At 38.2% G+C, this 23,372-nt stretch overlaps 1 protein-coding gene across 1 annotated transcript in view; it reads left to right on the forward strand.

The window, feature by feature from the left end:
• The window catches only part of LOC130929535 (collagen alpha-1(XI) chain-like), a 540,279-nt gene that overhangs the window by 304,913 nt on the left and 211,994 nt on the right, over positions 1-23,372 (forward strand). The window contains exon 4 of the mRNA XM_057856736.1: positions 19,178-19,293. The gene's annotated coding sequence lies outside the window, so the exon portion shown is untranslated. The remainder of the gene's footprint in view (positions 1-19,177; positions 19,294-23,372) is intronic.

The following is a 23,372-nucleotide window of genomic DNA, read 5'->3' on the forward strand; positions in this document are numbered from 1 at the left end:
CAGTGGTCGTGTTTGTCTTTCATTTTCTAATAACTGCTCCCACTGTTGGTTCCTTTACACCAAGCGTTTTACCTATTGCAGATTCAGTCCTCCCAGCCTGGTGCAGGTCTGCAATTTTGTCTCTGGTGTCCTTCGACAGCTCTTTGGTCATGGCCATAGAGGAGTTTGGAGTGTGACTGACTGAGTTGTGGACAGGTGTCTTTTATACCGATAATGAGTTAAAACAGGTGCCATTAGTACAGGTAACCAGTGGAGCCTCGTTAGACCTTATTCGAAGAAGTTAGACCTCTTTGACAGCCAGAAATCTTGCTTTTTTGTAGGTGACCAAATTCTTATTTTCCACTCTAATTTGGAAATAAATTCTTTAAAAATCAAACAATGTGATTTTCTGTTTTTTTTTTTCACATTCATGGTTGAGGTTTACCGATGTTGACAATTACAGGCCTCTCTAATCTTTTCAAGTAGGAGAACTTGCACAATTGGTGGTTGACTAAATACTTCATTGCCCCACTGTAATTACATTGAGTGGGCAGTATAGTTGACAGTCAAGTATGTTTTTCTACATTTAGGTGTGGAAGAGGGTCTTACCATGTTTATCTGGAAAAATCTGTTTTGTAAACCACAATAATGATTATCATATAACCATGACAGCATATAGTTCAGTTCATTCATATTAATAGATGTCCCTTGTAGGGTGATTTGTTTCACAGCAGGTCCCAAACACACCACAGAACAACATGTACATACATGCAAAAACAAAACCAGTGATAATAATTTATAATAACGCCCTGCTTTAGATGCACCAAATATACAGACACATGGTAAATTAAAGTACAAAGTATTTTGTAACAGTGTAGTACAGCATACTTCTGGTCAACATATTTACATAAGCTGTGTATAAAATAACATTTTAGAATATACAAATATTTGAGATTAGCCTAGCTTTAATGGAGGGGCTGAGAATTTTGACTTGTGAAGTCTATGGTGTCTATGTCTACCTCCTTTTGAGGCTTAAAGAATTTAACTACTTTCAAAATGCCTGTGTAATGTATCAGATGATCAATGGATTAAACCTAAAATTAGGTGACCTCATCCCAATCTGTACTCTTAGGCACACCTATACCACCATGGGGAAAAAAAAAATAATCGCTGATAAACAAAGAAGGCTAAAGTATACAAATTTTAGCATTGTTTGCAGAGGACCACATATTGGAATGAACTTGATGAAATGCTTAAAATGTCACACTCCATCACCATTTTAAAGAAAAAACTAAACTCCTACCAATGTATAACTAATATGCTAATTCTTTGAATAACACTGCTTCGATATTTCATATAAAAACAAATGTAACCAGAATGTTGAAATTCTCTATAGTTAATTGTATGTATGTCTATCTGTATAGGGGTATATATCTATATGTATATAGGGGTATGCATTTGTACAGTGGTATTAAAAAGTCTCTGAACCTTTTGGAAATTCTCACATTTCTGCATAAAATCACCATCAAATGTTATCTGAACTTTGTCAAAATCACAAAGATGAAAAACCAGTGTCTGCTTTAACTATAACAAACCAAACATTTATAGGTTGTCATATTTTAATGAGGCTAGCATGCAAACAAAGACAGAAGGGGGAACAATAAGTAAGTGAATCCTCTGCCTAAGGAGACTTAACGAGCAATTGAAATCAATTTTTACCAAACAATTTAAGTCAGGTGTGTGCCCAATCACTGATGAGTGGTTTAAAGCTGTCCTGCCCACTATAAAACACACACCTGGTAAGAATTGTCTTGATGAGAAGCATTGTCTGATGTGCATCATGGCTCGGTCAAAAGAGCTGTCTGAAGACCTGCAATCAAGGATTGTTGATTTGTGTAAAGCTGGGAAAGGATTAAAAAAAAAAAAAAAAACATCTCTAAAAGTCTGGATGTTCATCAGTGGACAGTCAGAGAAGTTGTCTACAAATGGAGAGAGTTTGGCACTGTTGCTTCTCTCCCAAGGAGGATGCCGTTTACCAAAGATGACGCAGAGAGTTCAGGGCGGAATACTCAGAGAGGTAAAAAAGAACCCGCTTACAAAAATCACTGGCACAGTCTAATATCTCTGTGCACACATCAATTATATGTAAAACTATGGCCAAGAATGGTGTCCATGGGAAGACTCCACGGAGGAAGCCACTGCTGTCTAAAAAACATTGTTACTCGTTTAGTTTTCGCAAAAAGGCACTGTGACGCACCACAGAAATTTTGGCACAATATTTTGTGGACTGATGAAACCAAAGTTGAATTGCTTGGGAGTAACAGGCAACGTCATGTGTGGAGGATAAATGGAACAGCTCACCAACGTCAACACCTCATGCCCACCGTGAAGCATGGTGGAGGGAGCATCATGATTTGGGGCTGTTTTGCTGTCTCAGGGCCAGGACAACTTGCAATCATTAATGGAAGAATCAATTCAAAAGTTTATTAGGATGTTTTGCAGGGAAACCTAAGGCCTTCTGTCTGACAGTTGAAGCTAAAAAGAGGATGGACGCTGCAAAAAGACAATGATCCAAAACACAGAAGTAAATTAACTTCAGAATGGTTTTAGAAAACAAAATATATGTTCTGGAGTGGCCAGGTCAAAGTCCAGACTTTGAACCCCTATGAGATGTTGTGGCATAACCTTAATACAGCGATTCATGCCAGACATCCCAACAATCTGACTGAACTAGTTTTGTAGAGAATAATAGGCCAAGATTAGTCCTGATTGAGGTGCCAGACTGATCTGCTGCTAAAATAAGCATCTGGTTGAAGATATTGCTGCCAAAGGGGGGGTGGGGGGCACAAAATATTAAATGTGATGGTTCACCTACTTATTTTCCCCCCTTCTGTCATTGTTTGCATACGTTCCTCATTAACATATGAAAACCTATTAATGTTTGGGCGGTTTTAGTCAAAGCAGACAGATTTTTTCATCTGTGTGATTTTGACAAAGTTCAGATAGCATTTGATGTTGATTTTATGCAGAAATGTGAGAAATTCCAAGAGGTTCAGATACTTTTTAATACCACTGTATGTGTATGCTGTCCACATTCATAAGGATAAAGATATCTTACAACATATCATATTCTTGGAAAACCGGGCTCCTTCTAAAAGCTTTAAATGGCTTCCTTGGAGTGTCCTTTTCGCACATCTAATTACATAAACATACGGTATACTGTATCTAGTTGTACATGGCATGTATTTTACACTTTGAATGATGTGTGAATAAACTAAGCACGCATTGGAAGTCTGACAAGTTAAGGCGCGTCACATCTGAACAGATTATATACAGTTAACATGTATATACTATTATGTATAATATTGATCGAGTATGGCCGCAGTAATTACGTTTACGAAAGTTTCTGTTGCGATTGTTACAAAAGAAAACACTGTCCATGAAGTGACTAAAAATGCCAATGTATGAAATTCAATGACTTTCAACTTGAGTCATGCAGTGATTCAATGTCATTCATGGCATTTTTTATTGTGACAAAAAGAAAACTATAACAGCATCAAAGTGGCTGTTCGACTTACTTTTTTTTTTTTTTTTGACATGCTCGTGTATATATATATATATATATATATATATATATATATATATACATACACATATACTGTATATGTATGGCTGAAAACACTCAGGTGACTTGAATCTCTGCTCTGAGACCCCTAATTTGGCAAACTTTTAAAATTGTCCGATATGCATGTGTGATACATCATTGGAAAGCATAAAATGGTGAGAGCACGCGAGAGCAGAATTACAGTCGCCATGACTTTAACGAGATATTATCGCATCCTTACCTTGTCTCGATCCAAATACTCCATGTAGCATGTATCACTGAGTGCCAAGACACAGCTGTTAATGGCCAAAGCTGGATTTTTGGGGGGATTTTACGGGTGAAACCTGGTAATATAACAAGGGTCGCGATGCAGAAATCCCAGACATCAAGGAGTGGTCGAGATTTTTGTTTTCATTATTTATCCTTTTAAAAGTTTTTTTTTTTTTTCAATTTTTCTTTGGATCGATTATATATCATCTAACATATCGGAGAAAACGCGACAGGAACAAACAAATTACAATTAATCGATAGTTATGAGGTAGATATCTGTGAGTTTTTTACAGACACCATTTTTTTCATTGTGACGTAATTTGTTTAAAAGTTTATGCGAGTGAATAATATTTTTAAGTCAATAATAATTACGATTACTTACCTTCTTTTTATGGCTACGTTGAAACAAAAGCGGTTCCGCGACGTCTGTAAACGGAGGTTTCCAGAGTAAAACAGACAAATTAAAAATAGTTTGGGGACTTAATGTGCCATGAATCTACTATGGCAGCATATAGACATATTGTTCTATCAAACCCAACATTTGTTTTGGCCTAAAATACAGCAGTTTCTTTAAAAGAGGAGTGCAAGAGCAGAAACTGCTTTTTCAGTTGTCTGTGTTTTCCGCTATATACATATATATGTATATGTATATATACATATATATGTATATATGTTGCCCTTTTCGGTTAGAATCCAGTGTTTCTGGTGAAACCAACCAAAACAGAAAGTCAAGATGCAAGCGATAGTGAGAACTCTGTATTGACAACATCTGGTTATAAAGTTTACGGGCACATCTACACATTTACTTGCTTTAAGAAATTAAACTTACTGCCGTTGAAGGTTTGCTGTCCAATTTTGCTTTGGAATCGATGAAATATGCGCTAACAAGTTAAGCTCCAAGTCAAGTGTGGACTTGAGTCACCGTTATTTTCGTTTACTTTAATTGCATGGGGGGAATCGTATACTGTCTGTCCTTCAAGGTTTGAAGCCAATATTTAATTTGAAGTGAGGTAAAATTGCTGCTGTAGAGTTGACTGCAGTTTATTCTTGTGGGATTTAGCTGCATTGAGAAACTTATTCATAGGCTTCCATTTTCACTGTGTTTATCAGATGTGCTGCTACATTAACAAATAGCTTTTGCTCGAGAGTAGACCACAGTCCACTGATAGTGCCAATGAAACCACCATTGCACTACATGCTCACATTGCGGCAAGCTCACCATGAAAATCAACCTTGGATCTAATCGCATCATTATCATGCCGTGCTATGCTCCCATCATACCCACAACTGGATTTAGAATGGCAAAAGCACAGCAGTAGACTATTTGATAGATGAATGAGTGGAAACATGAAAGTCCTCAGGCTGTAATGGCCTCAAACCTGGTGGTCTTGCTGAGGTCGATCCTGTGCGATGTACTCTGGATAACCATCCTCACCCTGAAAGTGGCCTTTTTTTGTCTGGTAATAAGAAAATCAGAACATGTCAGGCCTGTCGAGTTGCTTTGACTCGACCAGGTGGTTGTCAATCATCCTGTAAGCCAATCAGTCTTGAAATTGGAGCAGATGTCAATGGGAAATAAAATGTGCCAACTGTCTTCAACCGTGCTGAAGTGATAAACTAAAACTGCCACTATCATAAATTTTTTGTTGACTGTCATAAAAGGGTAAGATGAGTTAAAAGTGGTTATTAACTCATTCACTCCCAGCCATTTTCACCGGAGCAAGGCCCTTCGCTCCCGGCCGTTTTACTGGATTTTGACTGATTTTGCAAGGCACACAGAAAATTCTGTTCTATTGCTGTATAAGCATTGAAGCCACCAAAAGAAAGATTAGACTCTCTTCTTTCAGCAGAAAAAAAAGTTAGTTCATATCTTTTTCCATTCTTTCGAAATCAGCATTAGAAACTAGCTTAGTTTGAGCAATTTTCCAATTTCTGATGAAAAAAGAAACGGAGAAATTGAGCTTTTTGTAAAAGCATACATTTCAAACATAACTTTGAATTTAACACAGCTATTTTTTGCTTTATTTACATCCCGAACATCTGAATAATGTTTTCATTTTACAAAATAAGATAAGCAACAAGACAAATAGAGCTTTTTGTTCCAGCCGTGACAGCCGGTTAAACCTTTCCCTCATCGCTGCCTGACTCAAAAAGCATCGTCCGCTGCACTAGTGGTCCCTGTCGTTCTGCTCAGTCGTCCAGCGCCTGGCATCCATTCGGGCGTCTTCCGCCGGCGCCCCAGCCGTGCGGCTTGGCCGTTCGTTGCCGTTGAATCGGGTTGTGGGTCTTACAAAATGTGCTACTGCCCTCCAGTTGCCAGTTTTATTGCTTTAAAATGGATTTTCAGCTTTGTGCTTTGGAGCTAAATTGAACCAGAACCCAGAGATGCCACTTTTGGGGAAAAAAAAAAAAAAACGTAAAAGACGTATTAATACATCTTTGGGACACTGAAACAATTAAAAATAGAACATATTCATACGTTTTTGGGAGCAAATGAGTTAGTAATTAATTGAAAAGACCAAATTCTGTAAGATTTGTAGTATGACAATTAGTGCTGCAATGATTAATCGATTAACTCGAGTATTTGATTAGAAAAAATTATTCAAATTAAATTTTTTTGCTTCGAGTATTCGTTTAATTAGAGTGGCATTGTAATGGTTTGTTTGTAGGGTGGATACACTACCCTCTGGTCTGCCTCATTTCACGTGGCTGAATCCAACTGCTCCCTGTTCAGACACCAGCGTGAGCTAAGTTTTTGTTTGAGCTCATGTTTTTTAATGCATTGGTAGTTTTTTTTTTTTTTTTTTTTTTTTTTTTTTTTTTTTTTGTGGGAATATGTGTCTGAAACATTTGTTAGGAGCATTGTAAAAAAAAAAAAAAACGTTAGCTTTTTGTAGCATTTAAGCTAGTGGACTTTTGCTATGTAAGTTAGCCAATTGTTATTTTGTTGTACATAGATCTGTATTTATTTTTTTTTTTAAACGGTTTGTGGCTCAGCTCAGGTATTTTAATTTTTCATGTTCCTTATCTGATTACTCGATTATTCGAACTAACTAGTTCATCGATTAATCGACTACTAAAATAATCGATAGCTGCAGCCCTAATGACAATTGTGTCATGCAAAGCAAGTATAAAATTTCAAACAATGTAAGTTATTATAAACATTCAAAGTCGGATGACCAATTAAGCTGGTGTGACCACTTCATTCATCTCGTTGTTGGTCGAGTGGAGTGGAGTGTTGAGAGCTGCAATAGGAGGGATTTCCACAGTTTATGAAACTTGATCTTATGTACTTGATGCTTTCCTAAACGGGGTGAACATATTATATTTCCAAAAAAGAGGACACTCGCCCCGGCCTCGAGATACTTTAATTTTACTCGAAGTTCACTCAAGGATGTCATATCACTTTAATAAATTTAAAGTGTGCCTCCTCCGACTGGATAGAAAATTCAATTTTATAACAAAATAATAGCTATATAACCAAAGACACAAATTCATAATCTAAGAGTTGACTCAACAGGCTTTATTATTCCTAAAATAATAGAACGATAATGTTAAAAAAAATGGAATTAAGTTTTTTTTTTTTTTTTTTAATGCCTCTTTTGTATTAGTAAATCATCTTTGGACAAAATAATAGCTGTCTTTTCGATTCTTAAAATAAATAATCTGAAATGTTCTAAATTATCACTCTTCTGTAGAAAATCCAGTTTGAACAAAAAGCTCTTTTCTGTTTCCAGTAAAATTATGTACAGTGGTAAGAAAAAGTATGTAAACCTTTCGGAAATTCTCATATTTCTGCATAAAATCACTATCAAATGTGATCTGATTTTTGTCAAAATCACAGATGAAAAAAAGTGTCTGTTTTAACTAAAACTACTCAAACATTTATAGGTTTTCGTATTTTAATGAGGATAGCATGCAAACAATGACAGAAGGGGGGGAAATAAGTAAGTGAACCCTCTGCCTAAGGAGATTTAAAGAGCAATTGAAACCAATTTTTACCAAACATTTTAAGTCAGGTGTGTGCCCAATCACTGATGAGTGGTTTAAAGCTGCCCTGCCCACTATAAAACACACACCTGGTAAGAATTGTCTTGATGAAAAGCGTTGTCTGATGTGCATCATGGCTCGGTCAAAAAAACTTTCAAGCAATCAAGGATAGTAGATTTGTATAAAGCTGGAATACCAAACCATCTCTAAAAGTCTGGATGTTCATCACTCGACATTCAGAGAAGTTGTCTACAAATGAAGAGAATTTGGCACTGTTGCTTCTCTCCCAAGGAGTGGCCGTCCACCAAAGATGACGCCAAGAGTTCAGCGCAGAATACTCAGAGAGGTAAAACAGAACCCTAGAGTGTCTACTAAAGACTTACAGAAATCACTGGCACAGTCCAATATCTCTGTGCACACATCAACTATTTGTAACATTATGGCCAAGAATGGTGTTCATGGAAGGACTTTGGCAAAATATTTTGTGGACTGATGAAACCAATGTTGAATTTTTTGGGAGTAACATGCAACGAGTGTGGAGTCATCCCCACCGTGAAGCATGGTGGAGGGAGCATCATGATTTGGGGCTGTTTTTCTGCCTCAGGGCCTGGACAACTTGAAATTATTAATGGAAAAATCAATTCAAAAGTTTATCAGGTTGTTTTGCTGGAAAACCTGAAACCGTCTGTCAGACAGTTGAAGCGAATAAGAGGATGGATGCTGCAACAAGACAATGACCCAATAAAGTAAATTGACTTCAGAATGGTTTTGGAAGAACCAAATACACGTTCTGGAGTGGCCAAGTCAAAGTCCAGACTGGAACACCGTTGAGATGCTGTGGCATGACCTAAAGACAGCGATTCATGCGAGACATCCCAAGAATCTTACTGAACTACAGCAGTTTTGTAGAGAAGAATGGGCCAAGATTAGTCCTGATCAATGTGACAGACTGATCTGCAGCTACAGGAAGCGTCTTGTTGAAGTGGTGGTGGTGGTGGGGGGTGTGGGGGGGGCACAAAATATTAAATGTGATGGTTCACTAAGTTATTTTTTTTTTTTACTTTTTTTTGTCGTTGTTTGCATGCTATCCAAATTAAAATATGAAAACCTATAAATGTTTGGGTGGTTTCAGTTAAAGCAGAGTTTTTTCATCTGTGTGATTTTGACAAAGATCCGATCACATTTGATGATGATTTTATTCAGAAATGTGAGAAATTCCAAAAGGTTCAGATATTTTTTCATACCACTGTAAATCAAACCGTAGCCTCACAACAATACTAATTTAACAAAATAAAAGTCACTTTAGTCTTTTATTTTTTGTGTCTAAACACTTTGGGGGACGATGGAACACTGCTACGATGTCTGTTTACTCTGTAACTGAGCACAGCAGAACCAGGCTCTCTGGGAACACGTCACAGGCAGCACAGTACCGTAGTATTCTGTGCAAAGTGTCAGTCAATTTCAACCCAGGTGTGAAAACAAATTGTGCTGTGACTCAAAGTGAATTTGTAATACCCCACCGAACGCCCCGGATTGGATGCAAAAAATGGACATGTCCGGGCAAAAGAGGACGTTTGGTCACCCTACCTAAACTTGAATTTAGCAGAATTGTTAGCAACACTCTGCTATGTTAAATTCAAAAGAAATTTATATTCACTATAGACCCCACTCACCAACGTCACATAATGACGTGTCGCTGTATTGTGCCGCCATATTGTCCGTCATTGTGTGTCCGTATTCTCAATGGTCTCAATTTATCGTGCAATTTATAGTGCAATTCATGGAAGCCCCGGTGCTTTCAGACGCTGTAAACTCATTGGATGTGTTGCATAAAAGGCGTTATGTGGAAAAGCTTCGGTCGATCCATTCACCAGATCCATATTTGATGCCTAAATCGATATTTTTCGACCCGCTTTCTTCACCGTCTCTGCCTGACATCTGCTACCCTGATATCTACAACTATCTTGTCCACAGAAACTCAGCCTATTCTCACGAAACTTTGAAAAACTTTAAGATCAGCACTCTAAGCAAATTTACCCCGTGTGACCCTTTACTTCCAATTTTCTAAAATGGCGACAATCAATAAAAAAAAAAAAAAGTTGACTGCGATGGCCGACGCTTCAAGGATAGGTGGATATTGGACTATATCTTCAATAAAATACGCAACAATGGTGTCTGCCTCATTTGCAAAGAGACAGTCGCTGTTTTTAAAGAGTTCGATATGACGCGATATTACCAAACAAGACACGCTGACATGTACGACAACATTACAGGGAAGATACGCAGCGAGAAATGAAAGCAACTTGAAGTTAGTTTAATTTCACAGCAGCAGTATTTCGCAAGAGCCGGAGTGTCGAAAGAGAACGCCACAAAGGCGAGATTGTTGAAATTATGAATTAAAAATAATAATAATAAAGCAAATGTGATACACAGAAGGGCTTGCCAAAATTTGTTTAAATATATTGTTCTATGTAAATGAATGAATGAATGAAGTGAATGAATGAATGAATTTATTTATTGTCATTGTCATCATCAACAAAATCAAAATCATTGACAGTTTAAGAGTGTGGAAAGACGAAGACAGACAAGGAAAGACGGGAAAAGCAGATGCTTATCGAAACCCATCCCCCATCAGCCCGGGACACACAAACAGCATATTGTGTATCAGTATAGTCATAATCTTCACATTTCGTTCGAAAGTCATTGATTGCCATGGATTTTCACATATTGTCAATTCGCAGGTTCGAAAGTCATTGATTGCCATGGATTTTCACATATTGTCAATTCGCAGGTCAAATCAGACAAGGTAGCCCCCCACATTTTTACCACACCAAATCTGGCCCCCTTTGCAAAAAGTTTGGAAACTCCTATTTAACTGATGATCCGTAGACGAGGCCAGCTTCTTCCACTTGGTACCAGCTAAATATTATTCAAAAAATAATGATGGCGGAAGCAATAAACATCTTGAATTTGAAACTGTATGTTGTCGGCGATTAGCCTCGCAATGATCTTAATCGTGGTTGTCAGCCCAAAACCCTCTAAATATATATTAAATGCATCTTACCAGATATAAAATGACTACTACATAATCTGTGGTGATCATTTGGTGCCCAGTTTTCTCGTCGAATTGCAGCAGTCCATCTCGCTCTCCTCTCCGGGTCTCTCGGAATACGGTAGAACTTCAAGTCTCTCCGTCTATCTTCTCTGTTACTGCAACCAACCGCCACACACGCATTCACCATTTTCATTATTAATGTTTACGAGCAGAAAAACACGCCATAATAGGAGGAATTTACGTAGCGGTAATGCGTAAACACGACGAGCTGACGGACAATATGGCGCGGAGGCGTGGTTGTGACATCATGTGAGTGGGGTCTATACAGGAACTTCGAGGTAGCAGGCATGGCTGAACACTGGCAAAGCCTCGAGCATGGGTACAGGACATACCCTCAAAACGATCTAATTAGCATTAGGTGGTTAGAAAATGGGTGAAAAGTGTCAAAAATTCCTGATCCTTATCATATTTTGACCACAGACTTTATATTAGATGCCTGGCAACTTTTCTGTCATCGTTTTTCAAGTAGGGACACGCAGAAGGCAGTGTCTGGCCCGGTCACCAAACCGATTTTGACGTGGGTCCGTCCGTCCTGAGCTAGCCATGCAACTTTAATGCCCGTGTGTTGCCCTGGGCTGCTATGTATAATTAAGGCACTCGTGTGGGCTCCTCCCCCCGGCACACATGCTGGGAATTAGGTGGGAAAATTGTGAGAAGACATGCAGGACAAAACTGACATGCTGTTATTTTCTACCACATATGTAACAATTATTTTCATTCCATTTTACCAATTGAGCGCGGGAGACTGTTTTCTTACATGCTGACTTGCAGAGGTCCGTACCAGCATTGACCTTGATGTTTCAATCTAGTAATGACGTCGTCATGCCAGCACATCAATTATGAGGGGTGTTTGTTGGGGTAATGTGCTGCACGCGAAGGCAAAAAGTGAGTGAGTGGGGTGAGGGGAGTTTCAGGGACGGGACCTGCTGCACTATTCATGCCGCCATCTGCTCCCTTTCACTCACATTTCCAGACCAACCTCGCAACTATGTATGTGTGGGTGTGTGTGCAGTCTAAACATACCTGAGATGTGGGAAGCGATGAGAGGAAGCATACAGCAGCGGCAATAAGAGTGGATCAATAAAAACAGCAGCACTTGGGGTGGGCGCAGATGAATAGGGTCATCTCATACAGCACCTAGCCCCATGAAATATAAATGCAACTCAAAGAGATGAGATTGCTTGGTTTCTACAGCCCACAAATATGAATGGAAATCATATGTGCGTGGTGATGGACTAATTGGCAGCATTCGTTAAGACCGCAGTCTTGATATCGGCTTTTGTTAATTTAGCCTACAAAAATGTTTCCTTCACTTCTGTTTAAAATGAGTTACCCGTCATCAAAAGTCATTGTTAAATAAACATTACGTAACAAGCATGTGACACACACATTCTCACACACAAGATATTTAAACTTGTCTGAAAACAAACACAGTGTAGCTTTTGGCAAGGGAAACACCATGGCTTGTAAAATTGTATAATCAGGGGTGAAAATGGCTAAAATTTCTTGCCGGAACTCCTTGACATAAAGTCAAACCTCTTGAAACCACAGAAATGCAAAGAAAACTGCTTATGGCACACATATTTTTATAAGATGTAAAAGAAAAAAATGACATAAAAGTGACGCAAAAGGCATACACGAGAAATTGATTTTCATTCAGAATTGTATTTTTTCAATGATGTGCAAAATAACCGTTCACAAAAACACAAAACATCGCCATCGCGATGTGCACATGTGCAATAGTCCCATCGCAAGGACGTGCGATAGTTTCCACTCCACTCGTTGCCTGTAATAATGCACCTGTTTTAACTCATTATCGCTATAAAAGACACCTGTCCACAACCTCAGTCAGTCACACTCCAAACTCTACTATGGCCAAGACCAAAGAGCTGTCGAAGGACACCAGAGACAAAATTGTAGACCTGCACCAGGCTGGGAAGACTGAATCTGCAATAGGTAAATCGCTTGGTGTAAAGAAATCAACTGTGGAGCAATTACTGTATTAGAAAATAAAAGACATACAAGACCACTGATAATCTCCCTCGACCTGGGGCTCCATGCAAGATCTCACCCTGTGGCGTCAAAATAACAAGAACGGTGAGCAAAAATCCCAGAACCACACGGTGAATGACCTAGTGAATGACCTACAGAGAGCTGTAAATTAGAAAAATGCTTGTCTTTATTAAATGCTTGATTGAGTGAGTCCACTCAAATCCGCTCTAGCTTACACACAATGACTTGCCACAGCAACTGTTTAACAAGTTAAACTATGATTGACGCATGTGGCACTTTGAAGCTTCAGCTTCCAAGCATCTGTAGCAAGTTCAAACATTAAACGTTTTATTATTTATTTATTTATAATTTTAATAAGCATCCATCCATCCATTATCTTCCGCTTAGTCCGGGGTTGGGTCACGGGGGCAGCAGCTTTAGCAGGGAAGCCCAGACTTCCCTCTCCCCAGCCACTTCAGCCAGCTCCTCCGGCGGGATTCCAAGGCGTTCCCAGGCCAGCCGAGTGATATACTCTCTCCAGCGTGTCCTGGCAGTGGCGCCTCCAGGGGGTGGCCACGGCCACCCCTATAAATTTGTTGGCCACCCCACTGGCCACCCCGCTTGCCAGTATATCGTTAGATTGTTGGAGCATCAGTTATACATTTCATCCCAAATGCAAATCTGCCAGCACCTGCTTTTCCCTAGTAATTATTTTGGTTTGTTAAATGTACACCTTATGCCCAATATATACATAACACAATAAAACAGAATTGTTGTGGAACTCAAAATGTTGACTGGACAGTTATGGACTATGCACATTAAATCATTAGTAACATCAAATATTACACAATACACCAAAGTATATCAGTAGCCGTGTCCTTAAGTCTTTTTGATAGTTTTCCCCTGACCTTTTTACTGCAATAATATAATGAACACCTGAAATTATGGCTTTTAGTTTTGGTGTGCCACCCCAAGATTTTAAGTGGCCCCATCTGGCCACCCCTATGAAAAATTTCTGGAGGCCCCACTGTGTCCTGGGTTGTCCCCGCGGCCTCCCGCCTTTAATAAGCAACTACATTAAAATTGAAATTAATGTAAACATTTCCTTTTGAATATTAAAGATATACGTAAAATACAGTACATTCACAAAAATAAGTACAAATGACTTACATTATGCACAGTGAAATGGAATATACAGTATTTTGAAGATTGTGCAAACATTGACTTGTTTAAATAATGAAATCAATAAGGAGCCTAACATAAATGAACAAAAATAACTCCAAAATGCACATTGACAGGTATGAAGTTCTGAACCTCCCCATCAGAGGAAATAAATATAATAAATAAGCGTCCTCAACTCTTTCCTTGCTCTTAAAGAGTGATCAATTTTTTGTTGCATTGCCCTTTTTTATCACATCAACTCAAAAAGCTTTTTTTTTTAGCTCTTCCAGAAAACGTTTGCATTTAAACTAGGGCTGTCAAAATTATCGCGTTAACGCGCGGTAATTAATTTTTTAAATTAATCACGTTAAAATATTTGACGCAATTAACGCACATGTCCCGCTCAGACAGAATTCTGCCTTTTGGGAAGTTTCACAGCAAGGCTTTATGTGCTGTCCAACAGCGAACTCTTGTGGTCGCTTTGTGACATGGTTTATTGTTTTCTTGACACTGACAGTTCAATATGGCTGCACGATGTCTCGGGCTGACGCCCACGTTGTAATGTTGTGCTTATATGATCCTTGGACAAGATTTGTCCGTAAGTATGGTTGTTGTAAAGAATGTGCATATTATGTTAGTAAGCGAAATGTTTTTTGTATGAGACACTTTTTGTTTATGTTTAGTGAAACTGTATAGCGTGCTAAGCTAATGTTGTTGCTAATGCAATGCTTGTGTACTTTTTTTTTGTAGTTTTACGACGGTCTAAAGAGGACAATGGTTTGAGGCCATTTTATTAATAAATCAGATGAAAAAGGAAGAAGTCTGATTATTAAGGCGTCGTTCACTAGCTGTCTAGCTTTGGAAAAAGTAGACGCTTTGGAGTGAGGACAGCATAGACAGATTTAAATGACAGAGTGAAATGCCCACTACAGTCCTTATGTACCGTATGTTGAATGTATATATCCATTTTGTGTCTTATCTTTCCATTCCAACAATTTATTTTACAGAATATATGTATAATTTACAGAAAAATATGGCATATTTTAGAGATGGTTTGAATTGCAATTAATTACGATTAATTAATTTTTAAGCTGTAATTAACTCGATTAAAAATTTTAATCGTTTGACAGCCCTAATTTAAACCAGTCAGAGCTACCTATCTATGCTGACCATATGTCAGTATGTCAGCCAATCGATCGTACAACAGAGTCCAGGGCGGCTTGCTTTGCTAGTTCGTGTATGCGCACATTGACGTGACTCGTCATGGTCAGAGTCAGATAACTGCAGTAGCTGGGGAAACCTCTGTGCTGTTCTTGGAATAAATATTGGTGGAAACGGATTACGCTACACAAGTACTTTATTATGCACATTGTTAACTTGTTAACACTTGTGTATGTAAATCTGATGTTGGTAGATTGTTTTCTCCTTGAAGATGAGATGCGCGTGTGGCAGCCTTGCAGTTTTTCTTTTTTTTAAAAATAGTGTTTTGACAGTTGCCGTCATACTTTTGGGATCAAACGCCGTATACCAGAGCGGCATTCCAGCTCCTAATCTTACATCGGAACAGCATTCCAGACCGTTTCTGCCCATTTTCACCCCGGGGTATTATTATCATCGTATATTGACAGACATTAAAACCTTTTCGGCAGAAATACTTTTTATGTGCCACCAATAATCAAACATTATGTGCTGTTTAAATTGCGTTCATGGAATGAGAAATTGAGAAAATATTCAATGTCCATAAATCTTGGTTGAGTGAAAATAAGTTTGAAAATTAGTTTGAAAGTGAACCTGCTAAAATGTGTTCAGACTGTTCTCATCCAGTCTGCTCACCTGTTTTCCAGGTTTGATCAAGTAACATTTGCAATGTTGGCCAAAATGTGATGTCAATTTTGCTTAACATAGTGCTATTTTCTGACCAAAAAGGTTTCTTCTTTTAACGAGGAATCCAAAACAGATTAATGGCATTTTGTTTTATTTAAATAGGTAGTGAATTAAAATATTAGTTTTGAGTTTAAAGCGTGGTCTGTTAGGTTTTGTGTTGGTTCCCTCCTAGTGTGTTCCTGTGATTGCTCATTGATTTCACCTGTTGTGCCTGCTCCTAGTGTATCACCAACCTGCATCCTTCTGTGTCGCCCATCTGTTCCTCGTTGTCTCGTTACCCCTCGTCTCTGTGTGTATATAAGCTCCCAGTTTCTTTTCACTCCTTGTTGCGTCATTGTCTATGTCAATGTCGATGTCCTGTCCAAGCCCTCATGTATTAGTCCCTCCGATAAAGTAAGTTTTGTTTGAACCTTGCATTTTTGATCCCCAGTACTTTGTGCTTTTGTTAATTATAACGTTTTTAATAATAACTTAAAAACGTTTTTTTTTTTTTTTTTTTAATGGAATTTTATTATCATCATCGTTATCATTTAACCGAAGACGACGACAAAGGCGGACAAGATAAAGCATATGCTTATCAGTTTCCCGTCCTCCATATTATTAAAACTAGTGATGTCACGAGGTGCACCGAGTCGAATGATGACGTCCGAAGCCTCGCTGCCAAGCTGTACCACGTGATCGCTTCATGGAGCGCTTTAGATTTGCTGCGCGGTTTGACAGCTCGCTTCCGTCTATCAACAGATTCAACACCTCTGCCTGCATTCAAAATGTGGGTGTTAGCAGGAGAGTTGTGATCAGGTGAGAGTTTGGATAATTCGGAGGTGGTTTGGAGAGTAAAAAGTTTGAGTAAGTTGAAAGAAGGATACAGTATAGTTGATACTAGGATGAAGCCAGCAAAAGAGAGGACTCTCAATGGAAAATAAAAAATAATAAAACAATGAAAATCCCCACCATCCTGTCGCTACATCAATGTCCAAATTGCACAAACATCAGTAACCTTTTTCATGTTACACGAACATGTCTACTGTTCTCTCTGATTACATGTAACGGGTTCACGCAAATCCGTTGTGTCGAAACCTCCATCATGACTGTGCGCTGGCAAAGTGAGTAGCCCGGGCTTCTGGCTTGGTGGTCAGAGCATCCGCCTACCGTGCTGGACACGTCATGCGAGTGAATTCGAGTTCTGTCCTGGGTACGGATTGTGTCGCGCGGCCCGGATCCATGCAATACCAGAGACATACGCACGCGTCATTATCAGAAAAAATAACATTGCACAATCTACCACTTTATTAGAATGCCATTTATGAAATTATTTTCACACATACACAGACTACGTTAAAAATATATACATATAGGTTTTACTTCATGAGTGACATATGACACTGTGACTGTATGTGGCAACTCCTCTTACTGGACCCAAAATTTCAAATGTCTATATGTATAATTTGTTGTACGTTGATTTTTGGGGAGCTGCTTGGCACTGCTGACCTACAGGAGACATCATATATTTAATATGACTCTGAGGTGCTGTTTATGTGTGTGTTTTGGTTTCATATGTATAGGTCGGGTCTTTTATTTGTTTATTTTTGTATTATTCAGGGAGTACTGCCCACCCCCCTATACATCATGGTCACTCAGGTTATGAGTTTGATCCCATTGCTGAAGATGTATGCCAAATTTAACTTCTGTGACTGGAAAACAATGAAAAGAAAGTTGAAGAAAAAATATATACATATGTGATAATCTATGTACATCGAGGATTTGGTCAGACAATATTTTGCTAAATAATACCTTCCCAACAGACACACACACAAAAATTAACGAATCCCTCGTTTGGTTGGGAGACAAATGATTGTGATTATACAGTTAGCCAGTAGGTGGTTCCGTGGACACATGAAGCTCCAAAAAATGAACCCTTTCTCGAACCAATTGGCTCAAGTGGTGCAATGCCTCATGAGGCTTCATCTCACCATTACTAATTAAAACGTATTTAATAACTAACAAAAGCACAAGGTACAACCAAAAGTACTGGGGATCAAAAATGCAAGGTTAAAACAAAACTTACTTTATCGGAGAGACTAATACACGCGGGCTTGGACAGGACTTCGACATCGACATTGACATAGACAATGACACAACAAGGAGTGAAAAGAAACTGGGAGCTTATATACACACAGAGACAAGGGGTAACGAGACAACGAGGAACAGATGGGCGACACAGAAGAATGCAGGTTGGCGATACACTAGGAGCAGGCACAACAGGTGAAATCAATGGGCAATCACTGGAACCCACTAGGAGGGAACCAACACAAAACCTAACATGGTCAGGTTACACAACAATTTAAACTTGTTTCTCAAGTCAATACTGTGAGTATGTAAATTGAGTTCGGAGATTTGTTACACGAGTTAATTCTATGCACAGTAAAGTACTTTTCATTTTGTGTAATCATTTTCCTATAGCAAATATCAAAAGTGTCCTTACAAAAACAGTGTATCAAACCAAACAGTGGTGGCGATTCGGTAATACTGAATGGTTTTTGGCAGGCTTTTATTGCGACACAAATTGAGCGTTGCATCAAATGAGCTGTGACAGATTTTGAGAGATGCTCTAGTGTGCACATGTGCCACTATCATCTACATTTAGGATGCGCTGACACACACCGAGGGAACTCCGCAGCGTTTTCTCAGTGGGGTGCGGACTGTTAAGGGAGTTTAGCCATGAAGGGATATCATTAAGGAATAAATGCATGAGGACAAGCTTCATGTTGCCCTGTGTGCTTCTGTGTTATCTGTCAGTGGGGGAGCGCGGAAAAGAAGTAGCCCCACTGCAAGGACAGTAAAGGTTTCGCCAGTGTTCAACATGTGCTATCTATGACACATATTGACTAAAATGGAATATAAAATACATTTTCAGTTCATCTTGCAGATAGTGGACATTATATTAGATACAGTGGACAATATACCTGAATTTAAAAAAAAATGTGTAAGTTTTATACACTGCATATTTTGTAATTATTTTATATTCAGACTAAACCTTCAAGGTTACCATATGTCGAATTGATTTTTCCACTGTTTCAATCATGGGATGCTGTGAGACTTAGCTTTGTACAGACATGTTTTTCGGCTTCTAATTTTATGATTTTCATTTAAGATTTTTGTGTTTTCTTCTGTTCTTCCTATAGATAAAATGGATTTTCCTTGTGTGCACATGCACAGGTGTTGCCACTCATGCCAGTAAACAAAGATGTACAAAATCTTGACTCCATCATCACCAACAAACCATTTCTAGATCATAAAGGTAAGTCTTGTTTTGTCTGTTAAATTCAATTTTTTAGTATGTGTACATTTAGCAAGTAAAACCTAATTGAGGGCAAACAATGGCTTTGTGTGTGCGTGCATCAGTTTAAATCAATCTAAATCAATCTGACAGTGCTTGTTACAACACTGCCCCCCTGTGACTGGTAGAGCAACATTGCCCAGCTGGACGAGGTTGTTCCCTAAGGCATATTGTATGCTTCCCAGCTTTTGCTATTGATGATGATGATATTGTATTTTAATAATCAATCAATCAATCAATCAATCAAATTTATTTCTATGGCCCTTTACAAAAACCTGACAGGCCCTCAAAGTGCTTTACAACAAAGACAAATATGGTTCATGAAAGATAAAAGGAAGGTCCTATACTATGACATTAAGAAAAACAAAACAATGCATCACGATAAAAGTTAAAACAGCAAATTAAAAAATTAAACAGAATCCGAAAACATTAAAACCCTTAAGAAATAAAACCAGGCTACCTTAGTCAGGGGAAAAAAGCGAGTCTAAAAAAGTGCGTCTTTAAACGAGATTTAAAAAGGCCTAAATTCTCAATGGAACGGATTTCAAGGGGTAGGCTATTCCATAACCTGGGTGCAGCAACTGCAAAAGATCGGCCCCCCCACTGTTTGTCTAGACCTCGGACTTTGCAAAAGAAGCTGGCCGGTAGAACGAAGAGCCCTGACAGAGTTACGGTGCATCCGTTTTGCGTGTGTGTTTGCCGCACGCGCTGTTCCGGTTTGCTTGTGAAATCACCGGCTCTGATTGGCTTACCACGACACATGACTCTAACCCTCAGCCAATCACAATCACTTCCATCGCATCTCTCGAGGGGCTCGTAGGCTCATTTCCCGACAATTCACGTCACCTTCAAAGCGTCTGCCGTCCTCAAGATGGAAGCAGAATTATTGCTGGCTGACAGTGGGAGATGGGAACAAGGCTAGCATCAGGTGTAGCAAACACAGAAACGTTACCAAACTTTCTAAAGCATTGTCTAATTGAATGAGCAGGGACAAACAGCTTGGAGTCAGAAGTACGTGCGCTATTCTCGAACCTGAACGCACCTCAAGTCTTGGATGACAAATCAACAGAGCAGAGAGTCGACTCGACACGGCTGGTAGTTTCTTCAATTTATTCAGAGTAAGTAACGCACCGCTTTTGATCGTCAGTAACGGTAACGGCGTTGTAACGGCGGAAAAAGTAATTAGTTAGATTACCCCGTTACTGAAAAAATACGGCGTTATTTATAACGGCGTTACTCCCAACACTGCGTGTTACTGACAACACTGCAACAGGACTAATCTGTTTTTAAAGTTGAGCCTGTTATCAAATATCACTCTGAGATTTTTAACGTGTCTTGAAAAAAGGGAGCCAAGGCGCCAGTTTTGGGCTCAAGGGCTTTAACATGGAAGGTGTGCCAAAAGTAATACATTCAGTTTTGCTCTTGTTAAGATGTAAGAAGTTTCGTGCTAGCTACTGCTTCACAACGGATATGCACTCCATTAATTTAGTGAGAGCACTTTGTTCGTTGGGTCTCAGGGGCAGATACAGCTGCAGGTGGTCAGCATAAAAATGAAAAGAGATATTATGTTTTTTTTTTTTATAATTGATCCTAAAGGTAGGAGATAAAGTGCAAATAGAACAGGCCCTGAAATAGAGCCTTGTGGCACCCTGCAAGACAGAGGTTTGTGAGGAGGAAAATTCCCCAATCATTACCGAGAAGGTCCTATGTTCCACGTACGATTTAAACCATTGTAGAGCGTTACCACGGATACCTATGAAGTGCTATAAGCGAGATACAAGGACTGTATGGTCGACTGTATCGAATGCTGCTGTGAGGTCTAATAAAACAAGGATAGCTAGGTTTCTATTATCCATAGAAAGGGCAATGTGATAATAATGAGTAAACTTGGTTAAAAAAACATGATTAAATGTGGATGTTGCATTATATTGCTATTTTTAGACACTGTACCATTATGTAGGGACAGTTTAATTTATTGAAGGTAATATTGTAAGAATTGTTACTTTTGCTGATATTTTCAGTTACTCAAGTGGATTAAAGTGAATGAAAATATGATGCTGCAATGAAAGCTTTAAAGGTTAACCTGGCTCATTTTACTTAGGGTGGGTTACTGCAGCCTTGGCGGCAAAAAATCATCAGAATAATAACTTGTTCTTGAGAATGATCAAGAATTGTTAACTCGACATGACCAAAAAAATCTGTACAGTGCAGTAAAATGGCACCATCATTACAAGAGGATTAAACTGTAAATATCAGTGTTAAAAAGCAACGATGCAGGCCTGGACAGTATGGAATGCAATTCATATCACTGTATAAATTAAACTAATGAAAAAAATGAAATATTGGTACTGATATTGAAAAATATCTAACTTTATGAAAACCCACCCAGGTACACCTAAGTAGTAAATAATTCATTTTTGAAGGGGCACAAATTACTTTGATGAAATATTAATTCCACTTTTATATTACAAAGTATATTGAAGATATTTCGGTAAGTCATGTTTTTTCTTACATTAACAGAGGTTCCAAAACAAATTTGAGCACGCGTGTATATCTATGTGTGATGATGGGCAGGTGTGGTGCGATACATGAAATATGAAACAGGAAAGTGGGACAGCTTGACGGCCATGTCACCGAGCATCAGAGATGGATGACAGCGTCCAAGACCTCACCTGGCACCACTTGATGTTTCAGCGGCTAATCGGAAGCTGCACCAGACGCGACAGAGAAAGTGCTGGTGGTAATGGGCCGTGGGTGTTGATAGGGTCAATAATTTAGGAGTTGAAGATAGTCCATCATTTGAGGTTGTCCTGTTCTTTTTCCTTTGAGGTTTCCCTGGAATGATCGTCAAACCAATTAGCATTGTGATCAAATTTGCAATTCCTGCAATATCCAATTTCAGTAAAACTAATGAACTTTTTTCTAACTTTCCATGAAGTATAAGCGGATTTTAGGGGGGCGGGGGGCGAAAAGTGTCACTGCATGTAATTGACTTTCCTATATATATATATATATATATAAGTTGTAAAGCAACAAAACTGCAACAAAAATGAATTAAATGAACATAAAAATATATTTTTGTAATGGGTCAAAATTATTTTTCAAGCACCTTAAGCAGTCATTTGCTTTGCATATAGTTAAAAAAAAATTGGAAAAAAAAATATTTGAATTTTTTTTTTTTCTTTGATCGGGAAAAAAAAAAAATATATATATATATATATATATATATATATATATATATATATATATATATATATATATATATATATATATATATATATTGTCATTGAATGATTTAGACACAAATGTCCTACCCATAATTTGGGCCAAACATAAAAAGGATTGTTTCAATCAAAGAAAATGTTTTCAATGAAAAATTAAGTGTTCAAATGCAAATTTTTCAATCTCAAATATTTTTTCGCATTCAAAAACTTTTTCTATGATTGAAATTTGATTGAAACTTATTTCTGGATTGAATAATAAAGACAAAAATGGCCTAGCCTAAATGTGGCCCAAACAATAATCAACATTACTCCAATCAAAAAGTTGCTTCAATCAAAAAAAGAATCAATCAAAAATTGCTTTCACGTTAATTTTTTTTTTGGTAGTTTTTTTGATTTCCAAATTTATTTTTGCATTCGAACACTTTTTTTTTTTTTTTTGATTGAAGTACCTTTTTCGGTTGGAAATACAGTTGTGGTCAAAAGTTTACATACACTTGTGAAGAACATAATGTCATGGCTCTCTTGAGTTTCCAGTTATTTCTACAACTCTGATTTTTCTCCGATAGAGTGATTGGAACAGATACTTCTTTGTCACAAAAAACATTCATGAAGTTTGGTTCTTTTATGACTTTTTTATGGGTGAACAGAAGAAGTGATCAAATCTGCTGGGTCAAAAATATACATACATGGATCTGAAAAAGCAAATCATTGACTTGAACAAGTCAGGAAAGTCACTTGGAGCCATTTCAAAGCAGCTGCAGGTCCCAAGAGCAACAGTGCAAACAATTGTTTGTAAGTATAAAGTGCATGGCACTG

This window comes from Corythoichthys intestinalis, chromosome 14 (assembly GCF_030265065.1).
Source record: "Corythoichthys intestinalis isolate RoL2023-P3 chromosome 14, ASM3026506v1, whole genome shotgun sequence".
Taxonomy (NCBI): Eukaryota; Metazoa; Chordata; class Actinopteri; order Syngnathiformes; family Syngnathidae; genus Corythoichthys; species Corythoichthys intestinalis.